Genomic DNA, 19,156 nt, shown 5'->3' with positions numbered 1-19,156 from the left:
TATTAGCCTGATGTAATTCATATCTTCCTTTGGGGAAGAGATTGGCATCCCTGATAAAGTTCATAAGGAGTTATCTGGGAAACCAGTTACCTACCCACCCAGCTGATTGTCAGGACCATTAGCCAGTGATTCTTACTGTATTTAGCCTGGCAATGATACTTTCTTATAAAATATATGTACCTAAAAATGAACTTCTTTTTTTGCGGTACGTGGGCCTTTCACTGTTGTGGCCTCTCCCGTTGCGGAGCACAGGCGCCGGACGCGCAGGCTCAGCGGCCATGGCTCACGGGCCCAGCCGCTCCGCGGCACGTGGGATCTTCCTGGACCGGGGCACGAACCCGTGTCCCCTGCCTCGGCAGGCGGACTCTCAACCACTGCGCCACCAGGGAAGCCCGAACTTCTTTTCTTTTAAATTGAAGTATAGTTGATTTACAATGTTGTGTTAATTACTGCTGTACAGCAAAGTGATTCAGTTATATATACATTCTGTTTTTTAATATTCTTTTCCATCATGGTTTATCATAGGATATTGAATATAGTTCTCTGTGCTATACAGTAGGACCTTGTTGTTTATCCATTCTATCTATAGAAGTTTACATCTGCTAATCCCAACCTCCCACTCCATCCCTCCCCCAACCCCCTTCCCCTCGGGAACCAGTCTGTTTATGTCCGTGATTCTGTTTCTGCTTCACAGATAGGTTCGTTTGTATCATATTTTAGATTCCACATATAAGTGATATCATACGGTATTTGTCTTTCTCTTTCTGACTTACTTCACTTAGTATGATAATCTCTAGTTGCATCCAAAAAAATGAACTTTTGATTTGGCCTATAGGGGCCTCTCCCCTTGCCTACGAGATTGTGATAAAACTTTCACACATACTCATAACTAAATTGTTTTAAGTCTTCTTTCACTCATCTAAAAAGAAATTAGAATGGATAGATTACTTAATGTGGTTGACCTCGCTCGTGTCAAGTTATGCTAAGAGGCTACTGTTAATGCAGGAAGAATCAGCAAGAGGTTCAAAGAAAACTCAGCCAGAGAAACGGCAAGACAACTATGGGGGAAAATAAAAAGGCAAAGAGTGATTTTGCACATGCACGATAGTGTAACCTCTGAATGGTGAAAACAGAAATGATATAGGATGCTTGCATTGGGAGGATGGACAAAGGGAAGCAGAGGGGAGGTGCTGAGAGCTCAGCCTGAATCCGCCAGGAAGGAAGGCAACAGGCCAGGATGAAGAGGGTGAGTCAAAGAGCAGCACATACAGGTTATTCAGAAACAGGGAGATGAGTGAACTAGGAAGGAGCTAAGCTGAGCGCAGAGGGCGGTGGGAAGTGAGGAATGGCTGTTTACTGTCAGCCTTTTCATCCTATGAACATTTTTTTTTTTTGGCCCTGCTGCACGGCTTTAGGGATCTTAGTTCCCCAACCAGGAATTGAACCCGGGCCGCGGCAGTGAAAGCACCAAGTCCTAACCACTGGACCACCAAAGAATTCCCTCATCCTATGAACTGTTAAAACTAGTGCACTAATGATCACTTTAGGAAAAAAACTGAAAACAAACACCAAGCAATGTTTACACAGATCTAACATGACCAGAGGAAGTGAGGCCTTTATTTCATTTTGACTTCTTAATATCTTCTTTTTATCTCCCCCATTAACTTTCAAAGGGGTAATTAACTTTCAAGTAATTTGGAACAGAGATGGCATGTTAGTGAAGGGGATCTGCAGGAGCTTTGCCCATAGCTCATTACGGTAAGTCTTCGTGACAGAAGATGACAACCAAGTAAAGTTTGCAAGTGGGCACAAGTGTTGGAAGTTTGACTCAGCGGGGACGGCCCACACAGGTGGAATACGGCTTACACAGCTGCTGGTGGAAGTCAGTTATTAAAAACCCACGTCTTGGTTTTGTTAACTAGGAATTTGTTGTTGAAAGAAAACAGGAGTCCTATTTTATTATATTTATTTTAATTAATTAATTAATTTATTTTTGGCTGCATTGGGTCTTCATTGCTGCACACAGGCTTTCTCCAGTTGTGACAAGCGGGGGTTACTCTTCATTGCAGTGCGCGGGCTTCTCATTGCGGTGGCTTCTCTCTGTTGTGGAGCATGGGCTCTAGGCACGCGGGCTTCAGTAGTTGTGTCACACGGGCTCAGTAGTTGTGGCTCGTGGGCTCTAGAGAGCAGGCTCAGTAGTTGAGGCGCACGGGCTTAGTTGCTCCGCAGCATGTTAGACCTTCCCGGACCAGGGCTAGAACCCGTGTCCCCTGCACTGGCAGGTGGATTCTCAACCACTGCATCACCAGGGAAGTCCAGGAGTCCTATTTGAACTCCATACAGAAATCTCAATGTCCTGCTGCTGGTGGCAGCACTGTACAACTATCATATAACTGCAGAGCTGACAGGCCGAAGAAACACGTGAACTTCCAATGATTTACTCAGCTCCACTCTAATTAAATTTGCAATAAAGACCTCCTTTTCTGCTGGAGCTGCAAAACTGATCGGAAAAAAAAAATCAGAATGACGAATTTTTAAAAATGCATTCATTATGTGTATCCACTTACAACCAAGAAAGACTTGTACCTTGTAAAGATTATGGAGAGATGTACTTCTTGTAGTCTTCCTGATGGTAATTGAATGATTTAAATGACACACATCTACTCTTTGTTGAAAAGACAAGTATACTGTTCCTATCAGGTAGAAACAGGCAGGAAAATAAATAATCACAAAGCACGCGAGCGCTGGTGGAGGTGTGCATGGGCGGCCAGGGACCAGGATCCTTGCTGCTGAGACAGGCAGACATCCGGGCAGCCTCTGCCTTCATCTACAAGGTGAAGGGCACAGGGCCTTCATATGTGAAGAAGGTCATTTGTCCCAGGAACTTTACTTGTCACGTCTAAACACTTTTTCCATGTCACTCATCTCAGGACACCAGAGTTATGGTTCAACAGAGCCAAGAGTGAGAGGCTCCTCCAGGCGCCAGGGCAAAGATAACACTCTCTCTACACAGATCTGGGATCAGCTCAATGGGCAAATTTGTTAGCACGAAAACAGAAAATACCAATACTTCTAATATTAACTACTTTATTGGGGGTGGGGGGTGAGAAAAGGTCCCTAAAAGATAAGAAGAGAAAATGTGAGCTACTGACGTTAACTCAGAGTAAAAGCCAAAGTCTCACAATTTCCTGCAAGATTCTGCAAGACCTGGTCCCCAGGCCCCCGCATGCCTCCTCGTAAGCCCTTCTCGCTCACCATTTACTGTACTGGCTGCCTTTGCATTGGCTGTTCCCTCTGCCTGGGATGCTCTTCCAGGGTGTCACATGACTTACCCACTTCTTTTAGGATTTTGCTAAAGGTCAAATATCCAGGCCCTTCCTGAGTACCGTAACTAAAATTGCAAACCTCAGCCTCGACTCCTAGCCCAGTTTTCTACCCACCCCCACCCATAGCAATCACACTGTCCACTACTCTAGTGATGTTGCTGTCTCCCCTGCACTGGGTTATCAGCTCCGGGAGGGTAAGGAGTTCCCTCTGTTTTGCTTTCTGTCCTGGCCTCACTCGACCAGCAGTGAGTGCTCAGCATTTGTTCAGTCCATCAGGAAGCTGTCAAGCAGGTTCATAAACCAGAGAACATGTAGCACTCTACTTAAAATGACACTTCCAGGGCTTCCCTGGTGGCGCAGTGGTTGAGAGTCCGCCTGCCGATGCAGGGGACACGGGTTCATGCCCCAGTCCGGGAAGATCCCACGTGCCGCGGAGCGGCTGGGCCCGTGAGCCATGGCCGCTGAGCCTGTGCGTCCAGAGCCTGTGCTCTGCAACGGGAGAGGCCACGGTGGTGAGAGGCCAGCGTACTGCAAAAACTCAAACAAACAAAAATTACACTTCCAGAGTTGTTAACTCTTTTTTTTTCCCAGATGAACAGCACTTTTCCAACAGACAACCACATTGACTTTGTACAAACTTTTTTCAGTCTTGATTTGTACCTTTCAATTTCAAGTATGAACAATGTTCTGGCCAGAGATGCTTCTAAACCCTTAACACCCTGTCTGGAACTTCAAATACTGGTATGTGTTGCACTGGATTCCTCATCAAAGAAAATCTTTCATGCTGGGTAGAACCACCTGTCGTCACAGGGAGTGACTCCGGACAGAAAGCTGCAATACAACGTACTCTGATGCCCAAGTGCCAAGTGTCCTATGATCAAGCTTGGTTCAGCTGGCCCATGACATGATAAATACTTCCCAGGAGCTGTGTGCAGCTGGGACTCCCCGGCAGATTCCTAAGAAAGAGCCCAACCCTGCGGGTTAACCTTCTGTACAACTTTCCAGTGAATAAGGTCTTGGCTAAATTACAAAAACAAAAGCAAAACAAAAAAACCCAAAAAACAAAATCCAAAAAACTTTGTGCCAAGTTACAAAAGAGAACAGTCTGGTGTAGGATTCCGCCCTCTAGTGGACGGAGAGAGAAGCTCAAAATCTTGACTTGATAGAACTATTCTTTAGCTCTGTTTTTGTTAACTTTTCTGCTATAGGCCTTTTGTGTCCCACAGCCATTTTTAACATAAAAAATTACTTCTTAGCGATCACAGTTTAATTATCCATTGCTACTAAAGTGTAGCATCTTTTTGAAAGACTGGACTCCTGCCGGCTTTAACACTCTTACGCAATCCAGAGGAAGAAACATCATAAATGCTAAGGCCCATCCACAGTACACAGCCTCCTATAACACACACACGCGCGCACACACACACACACACGTATTCTTGGGGAAAACAAGCATGCCGTCCCCGTGCCTCGAGCAGCTGGGCCGACTCCATGAAGGGGCTGGAATGGACTGAGCAAGAGACAGCTGGGGAACATTCCAGGAGCCACACGCAGGGGTGACATGTTCTCCACAGATGTTCTCACAAGTCTCCTCCTGTGGGTTCGAAGTTTCCCTCTATCACCCACTCAGGCGCCAGCACACTCATCATGTAGGAGAACAAATGAAAACTGTTGTCTTGAGGTGGGGTCACAGACCAGGGCTGGAGGTTCAATGTTAAGAACCAACATCCGGGCAGCATTTCAGCAGACGGAAACAGGATGCAAAGACATGTTTGTTTAACGTCCAGTGCTCTAGAGAATGTTCAACTGGAGAACCTAAGTCCTTTCTCACTGGGAATAGTGTAGAATGACCTGGACAGTTGCATGTCACTAGTAGCTCCCGGGAACTGTCTTCTCCTGTAGCGTTTCTAGCATTGGGTTTCATGCCAATCTTTCCCTTAAGCCTCTGCTTCCCCCAAGGCTGGGGTGTGTGTGTGACTCTATCAAGGACTCCCTTTTGGGCCATTTCACTCCGAGATCAAGGACCTGAGAGCTGGGATGAGCCTTGGGAGTGTCCCATGGTTGGCACCCTCTGCTCTGTGGGCTGAGGGGTCCACAGAACTTACGGGAGACCTCTGGGACCAGGCTGTCTCAAGGCCTCGGGGGGCTGTCCTGTTTCCACCAGAGCAACTCCTAGTTTATCTATTTTTTTCCCCCACACATAAATATTCTTTTTTATTATTTCTAAAGTAAATGGTAGCACAGCAAACATATTTTTCTCCGCCTTGCTTTTCTCTTCACTTAAAAATATATCTTGGGGCTTCCCTGGTGGCGCAGTAGATAAGAATCCGCCTGCCAATGCAAGGGACACGGGTTCAATCCCTGGTATGGGAAGAACCCACATGCCGCAGAGCAATTAAGCCCGTGCGCCACAACTACTGAGCCTGCGCTCTAGAGCCCGCGTGCCACAACTCCTGAAGCCCGCGCACCTAGAGCCTGTGTTCCGCAACAAGAGAAGCCACTGCCATGAGAAGCCTGCACACCGCAACGAACAGTAGCCCCCGCTAGCCACAGCTAGAGAAAGCCCGCGCACAGCAACATAAACCCACCCAACACAGCCAAAAATAAATAAATTTATTTATTTTAAAAACGTGTATCTCGAAGGACTTTCTATCCACTTTCTCTTATCTTATTGTGCTAAAATATAAATAACATAAAAGTTGCTATTTTAATCATTTTTAATTAGGAAAAAATTTTATTATGGTAAAATATACCTGACAGAAAACTTACCATTTTAATTTTTTTGTTTTTGGCCATGCGGCTTGCGGGATCTTAGTTCCCTGACCAGGGATCAAACCCACACCCTCGGCAGTGAAAGTGCAGAATCCTAACCACTGGACCGCCAGGGAATTCCCAACCATTTTTTTAAATTAATTAATTAATTAATTTTATTTTTGGCTGCATTGGGTCTTTGTTGCTGCACGCGGGCTCAGTAGTTGTGGCTCGTGGGCTCTAGAGCGCAGGCTCAGTAGCTGCGGCGCACGGGCTTAGTTGCTCCGCGGCATGTGGGATCTTCGCGGACCAGGACTCGAATCCGTGTCCCCTGCAATGGCAGGCAGATTCTTAACCACTGCGCCACCAGGGAAGTCCCCAACCATTTAAAAATGTACAGTCTGTAGCGTTAAGTACATTCACAATGTTGTGCAACCATCACCACTATCTGCTTCCAAAGCTTTTTCATCACCCCAAATAGAAACTCCATGACCATTAAGCAGTAACTCCTCATTCTCCACTCCCCCAGCCCTGTAACCTCTAATCTACTTTGTCTCTAAGAGCCGCCTATGCTAGATATTTCGTATGAATAGAATCATACAATACGAGACCTTTCCTGTCTGGTTTCTTTCACTGCTTTCAAGATTCATCCACATGGTAGCATATGTCAAAACTTGGCTCCTTTTACAGCTGAATAATATTCCACTGTATGTATAGACCACATTTTGTTTACCCATGCATCTGTTGATGGACACTCAGGTTGTTTCCACCTTGTAGCTTTTGTGAATAAAGCTGCTATGAACATGGGTGCACAAGTATCTGTCTGACTCTTTATTTTAAATTCTTTGGGGTATATACCTATGAGTGGAATTTTGGGTCACACGACATTTCTATGTTTAACTTTTTGAGGAACTTCCAGACTATTTTCCACAGCGGCATCATTTTACATTCCCACCAGCAATGTACAAGGGTTCCAGTTTCTCTACATCTTCCCCAATGGTTCTTATTTTCAGATTTTTGGATTCTAGCCATCCTAGTGGATAGGAGTGGTATCTCACTGTGGTACCATGATTAATGATGTTGAGCATCTTTTCATGTGATTATCAGTCATTTGTATGTCTCCTTCGGAGATATGTTTACTTGAGTCCTTTGCCCATTTTTAAATAGGGTTTCTTATCTTTTCGTTGTTGGGTTTTAGAAAGTTTATCTGTCTTAACCACTGGATTTCCGAAAAAATACTGCATCTAAAAAAAGAGGTTTACTGATAAATGAAGGCTGGGACCCGGTCCAGCCTTATATCTCACATACAGAGAAACAGAGGTCCATGAGGTTAAGCCACATGGTAAGTAGCAAAACAGCCTGTCTGACAGATTGCTTCACCTCCTCCCATGTCACTCAACACCTGGAGTGAGCGGCGCCCAGGTGCCCGGCTCTGTGAGGAACTACACGTGCAAAAACAAATCCTGTCCTTCAAGACTTCTGGGAAGATGAGGCTGGCAGGGTTGGGTGTTCAGGGGGCATGGTGAGAAGTTCCTCGTAATTGACGGAGGGAGAGAGCAGCAGCATACCAGGCTAGATTCTGAAGGATTTGAGTGCCAATGAGTTGGGATTTTTAGCCTGGAGGCCCCAAGTCACAAATTCAAACACCTTCCTGGGACCCCGGGTGCTGTAAATGTGGAGAACAGTGGGTGAAAAGCAATAGGGATTGGAGGGGGCCTGTGGCTAACCAGAGCACCGCCCTGCCTAAAGGCAGATTCCAAAACTGCTGGGTTGTGATTCCTAACATAGAAAGCAGAGGGCCGTTGGCTTGCTGGCTGGCCAAGCTTGGGAAAATAACCCATCTTCTTTGCAGCACTGCTCTTCTCACCTGGAAAACAGGAGTGATCATTGTACCTACCCGCTGCCTAAGGTTGCATTAGGAGTAAAGGGATAATTCACGCTCAGCACCAGGCACCTGGATGGCCTTCTGATTCTCTTGCTCTAGGACCCCCCCCTCTCGCTAGAGCGCTCGTTCCCGTTAATCAACATCTCGCAGCTGCGGCCCCTTTAAGGCGGCCATGGAGGACCCAGTTTCAAAGCTAAGGGCGACCTTCTAGGTGCCGTCTCTATGGTAAGTCGTCACTTACGGCCGGAAGTGCGTATGCGGAGCGGCTTTGGCTCGGGATTAGGAAGAGAGTGGCGGCACGTGCTCTCTGGTGTCCGAGGGGATGTGCGCCCTCGCCCCCGACGGATGGCCGACCCCCGGCCCGCAGGGTGATGCTGGCCCGCGGCGCCGGTTCTCTCCCCGGGCCGGGAACGAAGCTCTGGGGGCCTGGACTTCTGGGACCGACCCCCGTATAGCAGCTGCGGCTTGGACGGAGGAGAGAGAATGCAGGCACCAAAATCGGGGTGAGGGGCTACTGTAGGAGGCACTGCACCGCGCAGAAAAGCCTTGGATTCCCCGGCTGGGGGGCCAGCATGAGTTTCTGGGGGTGTGTAAACATCCAGTGAGACTCATCCTCCTAGAGTACGTGGTATCACTTTCTTTTCCCAGGTATTTCTCAGGCAATAAGAGCTCTCCAGACCCCGGCGATTGGATGAAGGCATGCAACCTTTCTTTGCTCCTTCTTGTCGGTGACCGTATTCGGAGTGACCTCAGTTTGGGGATTCCAGGTATGTCAAGCGTGGAGACGCAGTGTCCTGAGGCCGATGGTCTGGGAAGAGGCTCCTGTGTTGTTGAACCTGCCCAGTTGTGGGTGCAGCCTTGTACCAGGCAGCCCGACCCTGACCTAAAGTAAATTCCCAGGAGAGGTTTTTCCTGGGTTTTGAATTTGCAGTAACAGGTGTGAACATTCTAGCAGCAGTTTGATGATCATGTATGATACTGCAAACAGGATTTTCGCTGAAAAAAGAAAAGCTGTAAACAGTGTTGATGTTTTATTCAATAAATATTTTTTGATTCTTTGGCCACCCACCATGCTAAGTGTTAGGGATACAGAGATGTTACGGCCCTTGTTCTCAGGAAGCTACAGCCCAGTTGGGGAGATAAAATTCAGTGATCACCCTAAAGAGGGTATAATTCAGTCCGAGGTGAGTGCTCTGAAGGAAAGCATAGTCTAATGAGAATATGTGTCTCAAAGAATCTGATGGAGACTGGAAAGCTTTCCTGAGGATGAGACCCTTGAGCTGGACTCTGAAGGACTCAAGGATGAGTAGGAGTTTGGTGGGAAGGCCAGGGGACAGCATGTGCAAAGGTCCAGTGGGCTAGCGAGTATGGCCAGTGGAGGAACTGGAAAAAGGCCATTGTAGCCTGGAAAACAAAGTGGAAAATGGTGTGAAACGAAGCTGGAAAGGTGAGGAGGGCCAGACGACACAGGGCCTGTGGCTTATGTTAGGATTTGGGGCTTTGTCCTGAGAATAGTGGGAGGTTAGTATGGGATTTAAACAAGAAGATGATGTACTGAAAATTGTAGCTTCAAAAGAGCCCTGTGTACAGAGCAGCACAGTCTAGCAGAACTTTCTGCGATGCTGGTCTATAATCTGTGTCCTCCTGTAGAGCAGGCCCCGAGCCTGGAGTGGAATTTTAATTTAAATGTAAATGGCCACACGCGCCTAGTGGCCGCTGCGTGGGACCGCGCAGCTCTGGAACCTGTTGGAGGGGGCCATGACAGATCGTGGCACACAGATGCCCTTTCACTTCCTGAAGAAGGACTGAGACAGGTTCCACTTTGGGGAGGATCCACACGTTGATCATTCCTGGGCATCTCACACAGTAACTGCTTGTGGAACTGCTTTTCTTTTTTATTTTCTTGGTGTGGTTCAGCTCCTTCATGAAGCGGCATATTCCCCCCTCTCCTACCTTTGCCTGTTTTGTTGTCAGCACACAGATGGAGAAGTGATTCTTCAACTCATCGAAGTACCTACAGCGGTCAAAGCATTACGTCTCAGCTTTGGAGGGGCTGTCAAGAAAAGTGGTCCCTGGTGTTCCAGGGTTTGGGATGCAGAGAGGTAGACGGCAGGAAGTGCCCTGGACCCCAGGAAGAAGCGTTTCCAGTGGGACCTGGCAGAATGCGGCCCTGTGAGGAAGTAAAGGCCGTTTCCAGCCGATGAAACATGTGACCAAAGGGAGGAAGTGTGAAAGTGCTTGAGAGGGTGTGGGGAACTCAAAAGTTGGGGGGAAACTGGGGAACTGCACAGCGAGAGAAAGGGAGGAATAGGTAGGAATAGATGGGCTGGTGTTGCGTTATGGGGGGCTTTGTCAGAGTTCGGCTTGTTGTGCCCACTATGGGCCAGGAGGGCCCCACGTGGTGGTGGGCAGATGTCCAGGTGTGCCTGCAGTGGTGGGTTAGGGAGTCACTGGGGTGGAGCCCGTAGACTTGGAAGGAGGGGGCTGATTGGTCGCTGCGGGGCACCGGCTGCATCGTATTTTTGGTGGAAGGTAGATTTTAGATCTTGGAGGGTATTTTATTGTGTTAACAGTCTTAAATTCTCTGAATATTCAGACTTGCTGAAGTCAAATAAAAACCGATGAAGTGTGGTTTTTTTGCAGGTGAGTTCACTGGAAGATTTGTGTGTGTGGTGGGTGAAAATCTGCTGAGTTCGTTTCTGCCTGGTTCTGTGTGCCTGAAATGTAATTGTTTTGTTTTAGCACTTTCCAAGTTTGTTTGGTTTAACTCCTGTCTACATAGTTTTTGAGTGCTGACCTGTTTAATGCCCTGTTTTGTATGAGAATATAAATAAAAGGAGTCAGACCCCAAGGAGACTTTTCATACACGTTATGGGTTCCGTGCCCGGTGACCACGCACTGAGTGTGTCACCTCGGCCTCCGAGGGGGCACAGTGGGCAGCACAGTTCCCGACTGAAGAGTGACTCACGGTCACACACCCTCAGTGCTGCCAGTGCCCTGGACCAGTAAGTTAGTCCCTGAGCACCCCGACCCCAGGCTTCTCGGTGGGCGCAGAACCCCGCCTTGCCAAGTCAGACTTGTTCGACTTCAGCAAGGCTGAATATTCAGAGAATTTAAAAGTTCACACAATAAAATACCCTCCAAGATCTGGGGTTTTTAATCTACCCCCCCCCCGACACCTAGTGTGTGCACATATCACAGGGTCAGGAGGCTTTGTTGCAGAGGTTGGGGGCTCTGCTGGCACTAGCTGGGACCATGCTTCACAGCAGAGAATTCTCCCAAGTCCCACTGTCTTCGAATGTTTTGCCATCTGTTAAGGTGCAGAAAGGAAAAACCAGCCTGTGCCTTGAGCTGTGATGGTGGTGGTTCTCCACATAGTGCCGTCATCAGAGTGTTCCATGCTATCTTCGTGTCGTGGTCAGGGCGTTACAGACAGTACATACATTTTTTTATGCGGTGTAGAAGAGTTATCTTGGACTTTGGACCTAGTCGTGCCAGAGCCAGGTACCTGCCTGACATACTTGGTGACCCTCCCGACTTCACACTCACCTCATCTCCCGAGAGGGTGTGGCCCGCTAGTGCCCACCAAGGCCGAGATGTAGCTTTGCAACTTCAAGGCCAGCCTCTGGTGGGTCTTTATGGACCAATAATCTAAAAGGGCTGCAGGTGTCAGGGGAGGCACGGCCACCACGGGCAGTGCTGGGAGCGGCAGCTCGTCAGCTCAGGTGACCCGGGCGGAGCAGCGCCGGGCAGATGTAGCCAGAGGCTCCACCGCTGGCCTGCAGTGTGACCTCGGGCAGGCCACTTCCCTGTTTGTCCCTCAGTTTCAGTAAAATGGGGAGGATGGTCATAATTACGATGCTTCCTGCCAGGTGGCGCTTGTGAGAGTTGAGTTAGCGGATGGTGTAAAGCGCTCAGACTCTCAGCTGGCACATCGGGATGGTCATTTCCGTTCTTCCCTGGATTTTCAGTGCATTTTACAAACACATGGAAAGAAGGGCGTGTCAAGAGGACAAATCAGAAGAGCAGATCAGATCCGTAAAACCCAGGCCGTATAGTAACAGGTTGGAATAAGCCGAGAGGTGCAGAGGGTGCTGAGGACGGCAGGCAGGACTTCCTTGTAAAACCCACAGAACATAAAATTTACTATTTTAACCATTTTCAAGTGTGCGGTTCCGTTTGTTTGTTTTTTTTAAAGTACATTTACAATGTTGTGAAACCTGCAGCTCTTGCCTACTTCCAGAATATTTCCATCACTCCGAGAGGAAGCCCCCTCCCCCCAGCCCCTGGGCACCTCTGATCTGTGTTCTGTCTCTGGATTTGCTGATTCTGGACTCTGCACTTTGCATCCTTTTATCATCCAGGCCTCCCCTAGGGTTCAAATAGGACCTCCAGCCCCTTGCCCCACGTCACCCAGCCAGCTGGGGACTACAGAGTAGAGATTCTTAACCTTCTAAACCAGCAGAATCTGATTGGAATTAGGTTTATCCAAAAAGTCAGGTAAAGCGGGGATTAAAAAAAGCAGACATGTTACATACATTGTATTTTAATGTAAAATGGAAGAAGATAACATCCATTTGCTAATGTTTTGATAGGAAGCTGAGGCCTTTTATTTTTGGTGGGCGTGGTCTAAACACTTTTAGGGAGGTCTTAAATATGCTTGCAAAGTAATCTGAGCAAATTCATCTAGATTTTTATGGCCCCCCCAATCTTGTAGAGTTGTCCCGCTCACACCTAATTAAACATTTTTAGCTTTATATAAGACTCCACAGTATTCAACTAATGGAAGAAATTTTCAATATTGAGGTATGGGGAAATCATTATGGCTTATACATGATTTAACATGAATTTTATGCTAACTACAATAGCTTGCTTGTGGCCTGTCAAACATACGTTGTACATCTGCTTTAGTCATTAAAAAGGTGCATTGGCCAGAAGTAAAGAACGTCCATGTGAAAAATAAAGACGGGGACTTGCCAGGTGGTCCAGTGGTAAAGAATCTGCCTTCCAGTGCAGGGGACGCAGGTTCGATTCCTGGTCGGGGAACAGATCCCTCATGCTGCGGAGCAACTAAGCCTGCGTGCCACAAGCAGAGAGCCTGCACTCTGCAGTGCTCTGCAACGAAAGATCCCCCGTGCCGCAACTAAGACCCAACGCAGCCAAAAATAAAGAAAGATGAAACGCCTCCCTTCCTGGGAGGCCAATGCTGGTACTCCTTCAATGATAAGACTCCCTTCCCAGGTGCCAAGGCTGTACTGACTCACTGTGTACCTGCTCATAGGTTTTTGTTTTGGGGTTTGTTTGTTTTTTGTTTTTTTGAAACCTTGAAGGACTGTATCCCTGACTTGTTTAATGTTTTGTTTTGACAAGATACAAAACAATGCTGGAAACCCTGCTTCCGAGCAGTTGCTAAGTTATCTAAGAGGCCGTCTCCCGTCTCCCAGGCTGTAGTCCTGTTTGGCTCAAATAAAATTTTTTTCTATCCCTATTATAGATTGTTAATTGGTTATTTCTGTCGACACAACTTAGATTTGTTGTTTTTATTTCAAATAGGAGCAACACTTCTGTTTTGTTTGTTTTACAGTGTTTCACCAGTCTGCATCCTACTTTATTAAATCATGTATTATTGAACGAGGTCAGCTGGCGCGCACAGGTTTGGGAACAAATACGAGTGGCTTTGGCAAGGCTTCAGCTCACGTGATTGGAGCAGAAGCCTGGGTCCTCCCAGCGAGGAGCGTCAGCCTTTGGTGTCCGGGTTTCCTGGAGACCGTGAGGACTTTCCGTGAGGACCAGAGCCTCAGAGGAAGGGGGAGAGAGGTGTCCTGGGCGGAAACCGGAGGAGCTGCTCCATGGCCCCAGCTGTGCTCGCTGGTGGCCACTGTCGACAAAAATGAACCAATAGGTGGTTAAAAAGAGAAACAGGATTTTATTCAAGCCAACCTGAGGATTACAACCCAGGAGACAGTTTCTCAGAAATCTCTGAGGGGTGCTTCACTTCTTAGAAGTCGAAGGCACAGTTATATGTATTTTTGAGACGAAATGACACACGTTTTACAGAGTTCGCCAACGGTACATAGTCCAGATCTGCACGTCGGAGGCAAGCAGCAGGTCACCATGACCCCTGACAGGGTTAGGAAAGGAATGTTCTTAAGGAATTCATTGCTGGTGTCTGAAGAAAGGAAGAAAAGTTGATCTTTATGGTTGAGTAGACATTCCTGCCTTTGAGGAGGTCTGGTTAACGCATACACTGCCCATTAGGGAGGGCCCAACCTGGGCAGGGAGTATGTTAGGCCTACATTTTCTTGTCCTGCCTCAAAAACACAAATTTTACTCCATCACGGCTCTTGGTGGCGCTGCTGACCACAGGCCGGGTCAGAAACAAACCAGCCACCTGCCTGGCAGTTCTGTTCAGAGGCCTACACGGTCTCTCTGTGAGCTGTAGGAACACATAAATCACGTGTTCCTTAAGCAGCGGAGAGGCGTGGGAAGGAGCTGATGGTCCCCTGCCCCACCCCAGTTCAGGCCAAGACAGCCTGTGGCCTGTGTGGGTCCTTGTGCACCATTCTCCAGGCTCGGGCAAACACCCATGATACACATGTTGTTACGTATGTGGTTTCCAGAGTTATCTCGGCATTCAAGGCCCTCCAGAGCCTGCGCCCCCGGCTTCGTCAATCTGACCTCCTGGGTCAGCGCCTTTGTCCGCACGCAGACACCCTGCTGGGGCCATTCTGGTCAGCCCAGCCTGAGACACCCCACGTGTTCTCACTTAAGCAGAGCCCACCTGTCCTTTGAGACCAGCTCTGGTCCCAGCTGACAGTTTCCTCTCTGGGGCTCTTTAGTGCCAATTCTCTGTCCTACTCACCTGACCCATCTTGTGCCACCTGGGGCTGTCTGTCCTGCGCCTTTTCATGAGGTCCAGCTGCCCTGCATCTGGCCTCTCTTTCTCAAGACAGGACATTGCCAGCCTCCTCGGGCTTATGGGGAAGACAGGTTTGCAGTGAGAGCCTTTGCCCCTTTCCTCCCACCGACACGAGAGAGGGCGTGGTACCCCAGGTGAACGCCCAGAGTTGGGGGGGGGGGCGGCTGCTGGAAGCAGAAACCAACATCTCGTCCCCAGCTGGGTGCTTGCTAAGCTGTAGACCCTGCCAGCTCATCCTGGTGCCGCCACCAGGATGTGGAGAGAGTCCTGGGAGAGGTTGACAGGTGTCCCCTGAAGGTGGGGTGTACTTGAGCACAGCCTGGTGCTGGCTCTCACCTGGGGAATTCCAGGACCAGAGGGTTCTGCAGTCACCCTTCGAGGCCAAAAGGGACAGGGGTATAGTGGCTTTGGGATGAAGAGGACAGTTACTGTGGTCAACTGAATAATGGCCCCCAAAGATGTCCACACCCCAACCCCCAGAACCTGTGAATATGTCACTTTACAAGGCAAAAGGGGCTTTGCAGATGTGATGAAGTTAAGAAATCTGGGATGGAGGCCATCATGGACTAGCCGCGTGGGCCCAGGGTCATCACAAGCGTCCTTATCAGAGGGTCAGAGACAGAGAGGAGATGTGATGCTGAATTTGAAGGGGGTGGAAGGGGCCACATGCCACGGAGTGTGGCAGCCTCTAGGAGCTGGAAAGGGCAAGGAAATGGCTTCTCCCCTGGAGCCTCCAGAGGGAACAGTCCTGTGGGCACCTAGATGTGTCACACTTAGCTCCAAGGGCATTTGGAAAGCGCAGGCTTTTACCTGGCTGTTCATGTTGGTGGAGTGGCAGCTGGGAGAGGTCTCTGCTCGGTGCCTTGCAGGGTATTTGGAGAGCTTGCTGGGGCTTGGAAGGGCCAGGCAGCAGCTGGCACTCAGGAAATGATGTTTGCTGAAGCAGCAGACCTGCTTCTCTGTGTCACTCTTTTCAAAGTGTCCCCTCTGAAGGCCGAGCACATCTATACCTGTAACAGGAACCTTGCAGACTGGCAGTGCTTAACTGAATGTCGGGACCCTCTGCTTTGATTTAACAAACAACGTTATCATGCAGTGACATGGCTTGCAGAAATTATGATCCAGAGGAGGAAGGAAGCCTGGGAATGCTTGACGCGCTGCCTGGTGGTTAGCTGGGTGATTTCTGCTCATCTTAACCAAATCTCTTTACCCTCTTTCAGTCCAGTGGTTCAGAGAGGCCCAGGAGAACCTGGCAAAGCCCTGTCACCCCTCTGGTTGGCTCTGGCTTTCCTCACTCAGGAGTCAAGGGGCACGAGCAAGCCCAGGGTCCAGCAGACAAGGGCTTCCTTCCGTACCCACCAGGCAGGACACTTCCCCTTGGGGTCCAGGCAGTCCTGGAGTTTGAATGCCACCGTGTCCTGGGAAATGTGCACCTTTGTGCCTGACACTGCCAGCACACCCCCTTTTGGGGGAGGAGAGCGTCCTACCCTGGCTGTGAGAGCTGGACCTCAGCCCGCTGCTGCGTTCCCTCCCTCATCCGCGACACGGCAGGGGAGCACTTCCAACGTGGCAGGTTTCCTGTGCACTGTCTCATCTCCTCCCTGCGACAGTCATACGAAGCAGGGACCAGTACTGTCATCTCCATTTTGCAGATGAGAAACTGAGGCCTCGAGGTCAGGGAAACAGAGCTGGCAGGTGGCAGAGCCAGAACCTGACCCCTGAGTGGACGCTCTCTACTCTGCACACTCAAACCCTAAGCCCCGCTCCAGAGTAGTCCAAGCAGGGCTGCCGGATTTAGCAAATCAAAGAAGCTGGCCCAAGTTCAGTTTGAATTTCAGGTAAACAAGGAATTTTTTTTTGAGTTTAAGTATGTCCTGAATAGTGTATGGGATATACTTATACTTTTAAAAAATTCTGTGTTGTTTATCTGAAATTCAGATTTAATCAGGTATTCCCTATTTTACCTGGCAACCCTAACTGCAAGGCAAAAGCCACCACGTAGCCCTGTGTGAGCCAGTGGCCATGGGACAGGGAAGGTACCGCCAGCATAACATCGATGTGCAGGGTGAGGGCCAGGATGTCGAGTCTCTGGGCGTGGGAACCCATTCTGGAGAACAGGTCTATCAGTCCCCGGGGCCAGCCCCAAGCTCTCCCCAAGCAAAGGCAGAGCAGCGTGTGGCCTGCAGCGCCTGAAGAATTGCTTGCACGTGCAGAGAGAAAGGTGGCCTTGGGGATACTCAGCGGGGAGGCAGAGGAGACCAGGCGTGTTGGATTAGAGTTTGCAGTGCCAGCTGGTCCACTGTGCAAGGTGGGCTTTGAAGAGCCGGCCTGGGGCCCTGCAGCTGTGGCAGCCGGCAGGACCCACCGAGGAGCCAGGGCCAGGACACGAGTCCCACTGTGGCCCTGATAGCTCTTGGTGGTGTTGGGCCCAGGTTGCAGCTGTGTCTACAGCTGTGCAGGCAGACGGCACGGCCCTCAGGAGCACCTGTGTAGGAGCCTCCTGCAAGTGTGTGGGCCAAAGCCCCGTTATCACCCTCACCCTGTGGTAATGGAAGCTACCTTGTCTTATGTGGTTACCACGGCTGGGAACTCTGACCACTTGACCTCATCGAATCCTCATAGAACCCAGGAGTCTCCTGCCATTAATAGTTTTACAGATGGAGACATGCTCAGAGAGGTTAAGTAACTCTGCTGAGACCACAAAGCCAGTGAGTGGCAGAGCTGGGGCTTGAAGCCCCTATCTCTAAGCCCTTGCTTTTAACCACTGAACAACAGAGCACGCTTCATAAGGCTGGGGGCCCTGAGAGAAAAGGCTTTGAAGTGGTAGACAGAACATTCATCTGCACCGCATAAAATGTTCCTGCCTGGGTTTGAATAAGGCTCCCCCATCACGGACACACATCTCAGGATGTACTGAGGTGTGTAGCTGCTTAACCAGACTCAGCTTATATTTTAGATCAACAAATGAAATTTAGGGACTTCCCTGGTGGTCCAGTGGTAAAAAATCCACCTTCCAGTGCAGGGGACGCAGGTTCGATCCCTAGTGGGGGAACTAAGATCCCTCATGCCGCGGGGCAACTAAGCCTGTGCGCCGCAACTACTGAGCCCGCGCGCTCTGGAGCCCGCGTGCCACAACTAGAGAGAGGCCCTCGCGACGCAGCGATAGATCCCGCGTGCCTCAACTAAGACCCCACGCAGCCAAAAATTTTTTTCAAAAAATAAATAAATATTAAAAAAAGTTTAAAAACAAATGACATTTACCAAGAGGGCCCCGTCAGCCCACAAAACACTCTTCCTGGGAGCTCCTGACCTCCTCTCTGAGGGGAGAGGGTCTGTCTTCAGACCTGCAGGAGGGTTGGCAAAGCCATGCCCAGGAGCACCTTCTGCCCCGGTGTTGGTGGCAACCTTGGAGGAGGTTGCCTCAGAGCCACTTGGGAGAGGCAGTGTGACACTGCATGCAAGTGCACATGTGCTGAACGGTTCACATCCCAGGCCCAGCCCTTTCTAATGAGATTTAAGTGAGGATTAACAAGTAAAGCATGTTGAAGGCACTAGAAGTACCAGCTCTCCTAGGGAGGTTGACAGAGCGACTTGGTAAGCTAGCTATTGCTTTTCACAGTTGAGAAAAGCCCTCATCATCAGGGGCTCATGTGACTTCCCTTCACCCTGCAGGAGGCCGCCTATAGCTTCTGGGATGGACTCTATTTATTTATTTATTGTTGGCTGTGTTGGGTCTTTGTTGCTGTGCACTGGCTTTCTCTTTGCGGCGCGCGAGGGCTACTCTTCGTTGCGGTGCGCGGGTTTGTCATTGCGGTGGCTTCTCTTGCTGCAGAGCACGGGCTCTAGGCACGTGGGTTTCAGTAGTTGTAGCATGGGATGGACTCCTTTTGATTCCATGGGAGGCAGCCCTGTCCAATGGATATAATGTGAGCCACACCAGTAATTTTAGATTTTCGGTAGCCACATTAAAACAAGTAAAAAGAACCACGTGAAATTAATTGTAATAATATATTTAACTTAATATACCAAAACTATTGTTTCAGTATACAGTATAAAAAATATTAGTGAGAGTACTTGTTTTTGGGGTTTTTTTTTGCAGTATGCGGGCCTCTCACTGTTGTGGCCTCTCCCGTTGCGGAGCACAGGCTCCGGACGCGCAGGCTCAGCGGCCATGGCTCACGGGCCCAGCCGCTCCACGGCATGTGGGATCTTCCCGGACCGGGGCACGAACCCGTGTCCCCTGCATCGGCAGGCGGACTCTCAACCACTGCGCCA

At 49.3% G+C, this 19,156-nt stretch overlaps 1 long non-coding RNA gene and 1 other non-coding gene across 5 annotated transcripts in view; both read left to right on the top strand.

Moving 5' to 3' along the window:
* The first annotated feature begins 8,445 nt into the window (after positions 1-8,445).
* LOC117203553 (uncharacterized) overlaps positions 8,446-19,156 on the top strand; it is a 31,593-nt gene continuing 20,882 nt past the window's right edge. For 3 of the 4 annotated variants that reach the window (XR_007473292.1, XR_004486383.2, XR_007473293.1), the window contains exon 1: positions 8,663-18,475. This is a non-coding gene — a long non-coding RNA (uncharacterized LOC117203553). Of the gene's footprint in view, positions 8,466-8,610; positions 18,476-19,156 lie in introns of those variants that run through there. The other variant, XR_004486381.2, reaches the window with a different exon arrangement.
* LOC117203616 (small Cajal body-specific RNA 16) lies at positions 8,766-8,952 on the top strand. Its single transcript, XR_004486481.1, has one exon. It is a non-coding gene; the product is annotated as a small Cajal body-specific RNA 16 (non-coding RNA).

Source organism: Orcinus orca, chromosome 19 (assembly GCF_937001465.1).
Source record: "Orcinus orca chromosome 19, mOrcOrc1.1, whole genome shotgun sequence".
NCBI classification, from domain to species: domain Eukaryota; kingdom Metazoa; phylum Chordata; class Mammalia; order Artiodactyla; family Delphinidae; genus Orcinus; species Orcinus orca.
The sequence above is the reverse complement of the archived record's forward strand: the minus strand, read 5'-3'. Positions and strand labels throughout refer to the sequence as shown.